A 6,857-nucleotide genomic window follows, 5' to 3' on the forward strand; every position below is an offset into this window, starting at 1 on the left:
TAGCTGGAACTATAGGCACATGCCACCATGCCTGGCTGATTTTTTGATTTATTGTAGAGATGAGGTCTCGCCAAGTTGCCCAGGCGAGTCTCAAACCCCTGGGCTCAAGCAATCCACTCACCTCAGCCTCCCAAATGTGGGGGATTACAGGCCGAGGCACCGAGCCTGCCCGGGAGGGATCTTAACCATTATCCTTTCATGCTCATTTCTAGTAAAGGTAAGTTTTCTGCTTTAATGCAGAGCGTTTATAGTTATCTTTTATCTCTCAAACGTGATTGATCTCATATCTTGCACATTTTCATGCTCTGAAAGTCATTCCTGTTCTGGTAACTTTCCCTACAAACCTGTGGCCTGCTGTTAGAATGTACACGGTACAGTGGAAGGTGCTGTCAGTGATACGACGAATGATAGCTCATCCCTTAGGTATCTTTGTTCGTTGAAATGAGGCCAAGAGACCTTGGGAGGCCAAGGCGAGAGGATTGCCTGAGCTCGGGTTTGAGACCAGCCTGGGCAACTTTGTGAGGCCTCATCTCTGCAATAAATCAAAAAACAAATCTGGCGTGGTAGTAACACATGCCTGTAGTTCCAGCTACTTGGAAGACTGAGGTGGAAGAATCACCTGAGCCCAGCAGGTCGACAGTGGCAGTGACTGGAGCTTGCCACTACACTCTAACCTGGGCGACAGAGAGAGACTCCAACTCAAAAAAAAAGAAACAAGTGAGGCTAGCTGAGTTCGGTGGCTCAGCCTGTAATCCTGCGCCTTTGGGAGGCTGAGGTGAGTGGATTGCCTGAGCCTGCAGGTTCGAGACCCACCTGGGCATCTTGGTGAGACCTCATCTCTACAATAAATCAAAAATTAGCCAGGCGTGGTAGCGCACGTTTGTAGTTCCGGCTACTGGGAAGGCTGAGGTGGAAGGATCGCTGGAGCCCAGCAGGTCGAGGCTGCAGTGGCTGGGCCACTACTCTCCAATCTGGGTGACAGAGTGAGACTTCAATTTAAAAATAAAAAAAGTGAGACCAAGGGGTGTGTGTGTGTGTGTGTGTGTGTGTGTGTGTGTGTGTGTGTGTGTGTGTGTGTGTGTGTGTAGCAGTACAGGGGAATAAGTCATCTGATGCCTGAGTAGGTACACGGTCATTGCTTAGAAGGTCAAATTATGGTTTGAAACATCTTTGAGGTGGTTCAGAGACCTTTGCAAAGGTGGTATCAGCTTTAGGGAGGCTCAGTGGATAAGGAGTCTAAACAACGGAGAGGCAAGGAAGGATTATTTTAGGCTGTTAAAGAAATTTGAGTATAAACTTGGTAATGTCAGAAAAGTCTATGACCCCTTTTTCTTTTTGAATTATTAGTGGTTTAACATTGCTGCTGGTATTAATTAACAGAACTAGGCTGCAAGTGACAGAATCTCAACTCAGACCTATTTTAAGAAAAAAGAGGCCAGGTTCGGTGGCTCAGTCTGTAATCCCAGCACTTTGGGAGGCCAAGGCGAGTGGATTGCCTGAGCCCTCAGGTTTGAGACCCACCTGGGCAACTTTGCGAGTCCTTGTCTCTATAGTAAATTAAAAATTAGCTGGGCGTGGTAGAGCACACCTGAGTTGCAGCTACTTGGAAGGCTGAGATGGAAGGATTGCCGGAGCTCAGCAGGTCGAGGCTGCTGTGGCTGGGAACATATCACCAGTCTGGGTGACAGAGTGAGATTCCAACTCAAAAAAAAAAAAGAAAAAAGAAAAAAAGGTAGTTTATTATAAACTGGTATAATTGAAAATAAATAAAAAAAAATTAACCAGGCATGGTGGTGTACATCTGTAGTTCTGGCTGCTTGGAAGACTGAGGCAGAAAGATGGCCTAAGCCCCGCAGGCCAAGGCTATGGTGGCTGTGACTGTGTCACTGCACTCCAGTCTTGGTGACAGAGTGAGATATGGACTCAAAAAAAAGAAAAGAAAAGAATAGGGTGAAACTTCTGACTGGGTGGTCAGGTGCTGTCCTCAGAAATCTTTGTCTCTGTTCTTCAGATCTGTATCATGTATCACCCCCTTTTGTTTTACTTCTCAGGCCAGCTCTCCCCACATGGAAGCAAAGACTGCTGCTGGCAACCCCAGCCTCCCATTCTAATTCTACCAGTTTTAATACTTGCAGCAGAGATCACTTCTCTTGCCTACTCATGCCAGCTAGACCCAGGACTGCCTGCCCAGCTGGGGAATGAATGCCCTTGTTCTACCCTTGTTATGAATCACTCCATGCCCGGAGCGTGGTGGGCCTGTCAGTCTCAGTGAACCACGGGAACTGAGAGGGAACTCCAGAGGGTAATCACGAGGCTGTTACCGAAGGGAGGGCCAGAGTAACACATGTCTTGGGGGTGAGTCAAAACCCAGTTCCTTTCCTTGGCTGTAGCGTTGACATTTTGTCTGTGATAGCTGTTAGCCCTTTACCATGCCCTGGACGGTGTCAAAGTGGGTTGTTTCCATTTTTAATATCTTGTTAATAATTTGTTTCTGTGAAACTTGCATGCTTGGGTGGGTGTATTAATTGTGGTGCTTTGTTCAACACAACTCAGGTGTGCCTTTGTAAGTCTCTCAGTAAAGACAATATATATCTTCGTGTGTGTGTGTGTGTGTGTGTGTGTGTTGGAGTCTCACTCCGTCGCCCAGGTTGGAGTGCAATCGCACGCTCATGGCCACTGCAGCCTTGATCTGCTGGGCTTAGGCGATCCTTCCACCTCAGCTTTGCAAGTAGCTGGAACTACAGGCACGCACCACCACACTCGGCTAATTTTTTGATTTATTGTAGAGATGAGGTCTCACCGAGTTGCCCAGGCTGGTCTCGAACCTGTGGGTGCAGGCGATCCTCTCATTTCGGCTTCCCAAAGTGCTAGGATTATAGGCATGAGCCACCATGCCTGGCTTTTTTTTAAGAGACAGAATCTTGCTCTCTCACCCAGGCTGGAGTGCAGTCATAGTTTACCACAGCCCGAAACTCCTGTGCTCAAGCAATCCTCCTGCCTCAGCCCTGAGTAGCTGGGACTACAGCCACTGTGCCCAGCTAAGTGTTTTTTTGTTTTGTTTTTTTGTAGTAACAGGGCCTCGATATGTTGAACTGGCTGGTCTCAAACTTCGGTCTCCAAGCAGTCCTCTTGCCTTGGCCTGCCAAAGTGCTGGGATTATGTGAACTACCATGCCCAGCCCCGTAGAACCCTTTATTTTTTTTTTAATTGGTCTCATACTCTGTCACCCAGGCTGGATGCAGTGGCACGATCACCACTCACCACCGTTTGAAATTCCTGGGCTCAAGTGACCTTTCCATCTTGGCCTCCCAAAGTGCTGGTATTACCAGTGTGAGCCACTGCACCTGGCATCATAGAGCCATTTTTAAATGAACCCCTTGAAAGATGGAAGAGGCTGCTTGTAGACCAGTCTGAGTTACCCCTGAAGCTGGGGACCCATCTCCCAAGTATTTGCATTATGTAGGGGTGGGGTTCCTTTATGGAAGAAGAATAGGTGAGGCTGAGCAACAGCTGGCTTTAGGCGTCATGTTGAATAAGTACAACTTGTGGGTTGTGTAGCCAGCCTCTATTCTTACCTCCCATTGTCCCCCTTCCTTTTTTTTGAGTTGGGGTCTTACTTTGTCACTCAGGCTGAGTGCAGTTGCATGATCATGGCTCACTGCAGCCTTGACCCCCTGGGCGCAACCTCCTGAGTTGCTGGGAGTACAGGTGCGTACCACCACACCTAGGTCATTTTTTTTTCTTTGAGTTGGAGTCTCACTCTATCGCCCAGACTGGAGTGCAGTGGCCACTCCTGGCCACTGCAGCCTTGACCTGCTGGACTCCTTCCGCCTCAGCCTTCCAAGTAGCCGGAACTACAGGCGCGCGCTACCACACCCGGCTAATTTTTTTTTTGATTTATTGTAGAGATGAGGTCTCACCAAGGTGCCCAGGCAGGTCTCAAACCCACAGGCTCAGGCAATCCACTCACCTCAGCCTCCCAAGACATAGGATTACAGGCTGAGCCACCGAGCCTGGCTGGTAATTTTTATTTTGTAAAGATGACGTCTCACTATGCTGCCCAGACTGGTCTTGAATTCCTGGGCTCAAACCATCCTTCTGCCTTGGCCTCCAAAAGTGCTGGGATTACAGATATGAGCCACCATACCTCCTCTGGCCCTTTGTATCAATTTGTAGGGTTATCTCTATTCCCGCCCCTGCATGAAAACTCAGGTGGGCCTAAGACTTCTGTCACTGGAAGGTAAGGAAAAAGTCCCATGTGCCCTTCATGTTACAAAACACGATGCCAGTTTATCATTGAAAGTCTTCAGTCCTAAGGCCTAACAGCATGTTGGGCCTAGGTGGGCGCTTCTTCCCCCCAAGACAGACCTGCTGTAGACTGAAAGCCTGCATCTGAGGAAGGGGAGGACTTGGGGGGCAGCTTCTCAGTCTCCCACCCAATGCTTCTCTTTCTCATCTGTAACCTGTTTCTAACCCCACCTGTCTGAGCACGTGGGAGGAGGAAATGTGGACGGGAAAGTTCTCCCCACGCAGGTGTAGGAGCACTTTGGGGTCCGCAATGTGAGCATGGGTTTGCTCCTGAGCACTTTCTTTTTCTTTTCTTTTCTTTTTTTTTTTTGAGTTGGAGTCTCACTCTGTCGCCCAGGCTGGAGTGCAGTGGCACACTCCCGGCCACCACAGCCTTGACCTGCTGGGCTCCGGTGATCCTTCTGCCTCAGCCTTCCAAGTAGCTGGAACTATAGGCGCACGCCACTACACCCTGCCAGAGTCCAGCTCCAGCGGGTCAGGGTTTCCTGAAGGAAGGACGGCATCGGTGTGGGAGAAAAAACTTGGACACTGACTCTGCTGCAAGCAGTACAAATGCCGATTTATTGTCTTTTTCTCTCTTTTTTTTTTGTGGTGTGCATTCTGATAATTTTTATTCTACTTTTTTTTAAAAGACTGATTTAAACACCTAAATTGATTTCATGATCCACACTAATGGGTGTTTACCAACTATGAAACACACTTTAGGTACTGTTTTCTGAAACAGGTAGTAGTGAGAGATAAAACCAATGATGTGCTTTGGAAGGATAAGATTAGACAGCAGCAAAAATGATTAGAAAAAAAAACAGGTGGAAAAATGCAGTTATAATAGAGGAGAGTGAATGGGAGTGGAGAGCATTTCAGGAGCTTTAAAAAAAGGCAGAATATTCTGAACTGATTGACCAGATATGCAGAGAAAGGGAGAGGGCAGAACCACAAACAACACCGTGTTTCTAGCCCCTGTCGCTGGGCAGATGAAGTGCCTTTAAAGGGAATGGGGAAGTCAGGGAGAAGAGGCAAGCATGTGTGTAAGATTATCAGTTCTATTTTAGATAAAGGGGTTGGTGGGATTTGGAGAAAATTGGTCATAGATCACCTGACTGTAGCACAGAAGTTGGGATTAGAACTAAACAAAAAGAGGTTTAACGTCAGAGAGGGTAGTTCATGAAAATGAGATACTCCAGAAAAAAACAGAAGAAAAAGGATGAAGGTAATACTCCTATATGGTTAAGAAAAGCAAAAAGATCCAAGAGGGAAAGAGGGGATGATTTAAGAGTGGCAGATGCTACTAGATACAAAGATGAGGTCTGAGAAACAGCACTCTGTTTGTCAGTGTTCTTTCGCACCGGATTTGGTAAATTAGTGGTAACTTGAGTGAGTGGTGGCATAAGCCAAATTCAGAAGGGTTAAGCAGTGAGTGATAGTAAGAAAGCAAAATAAATTCAAGTCTGTCCAGACACCACCTCCCCATCTTGTCTTGCCCCAGAAGCAAATATTGTAGCCACAGAGCTTTTTCTTTTCTCCTCACCCCCGCCCCACAACGTGGCCCTCCAGATAGTGATCTGAATGGATTAAGTTAAGCTCTTCCTTCTTAGCTACGTGTCGTAGTCCAGGCTAAAGTCAGCTTGTTGCTCTCTTTGGTGCCGTCAGCACCGAGTAGCAGCGCCTGGCTTGTTCCCACTGCTCGCTCCGTCCCTGGCCTGGATGTGGGAGGTGAAGGCAGTGAGCATTTCCAGGGTGGTGAGGTGGGCGCCGTGCATTACCAGGCGATGCCCGTCTCCGAACGGCACATCCACGCAGGGCGCGGCACCGTCGTGCCTCATGTCCGCAATCACTGAGCAGCTGAGATCGGTGGAGCGGACCTTCTTGCTGCTCATCGCCTGTAGGAAAGTCCTTGTTGATTCCACACTCTTCTTGAAGGGGCAGAATGGAACCCAAACCTGCTTGAGAGATCGGAGCCCAAGCTGAGCCAAGGCGGCTGCCATATGACCTCCTGTTGTCTTTTTCAACTCCTTTTATACCCTAGATTTTGGCTTGAGACGAAAATAAGTTTTTCCTTTTCATGGCAATCAGTTTCAATTTAATGGACTGGACAGGCAATGTATCTTTTTTCATCCTGTTTTGACCTTAAAAAATTATCACCTAAACACTAACTATAAATTTTATAAACTCCTAACATTTTCTGATGATTATATTTTCTTTTTTGTGTTGGAGTCTCACTCTGTCGCCTAATTTTTTGATTTATTGTAGAGATGAGGTGTCACCAAGTTGCCCAGGTGGGTCTCAAACCTGCGGGCTCAGGCAATCCACTCACCTCATTCTCCCAAAGCGCAGGATTACAGGCTGAGCCACCGAGTTTGGCTGATTATCATTTCTTTTTTTTTTTTTGAGTTGGAGTCTCACTCAGTTGCCCAGACTGGAGTGCCCCCCAGACTGGAGTGCAGGGGCACGCTCCCGGCCACCGCAGCCTCGACCGGCTGGGCTCCAGCAATCCTTCCGCCTCAGCCTTCCAAGTAGCTGGAACTACAGGTGCGTGCTACCACGCCTGGCTA

General features: G+C 47.9%; 1 pseudogene; it reads right to left on the reverse strand.

The window, feature by feature from the left end:
* Window positions 1-5,951: 5,951 nt before the first annotated feature.
* On the reverse strand, window positions 5,952-6,290 carry LOC103258834 (annotated as a pseudogene).
* Window positions 6,291-6,857: the final 567 nt, after the last annotated feature.

This window comes from Carlito syrichta, unplaced genomic scaffold (genome assembly GCF_000164805.1).
Source record: "Carlito syrichta isolate Samal-C Ts95f unplaced genomic scaffold, Tarsius_syrichta-2.0.1 Scaffold302384, whole genome shotgun sequence".
NCBI classification, from domain to species: domain Eukaryota; kingdom Metazoa; phylum Chordata; class Mammalia; order Primates; family Tarsiidae; genus Carlito; species Carlito syrichta.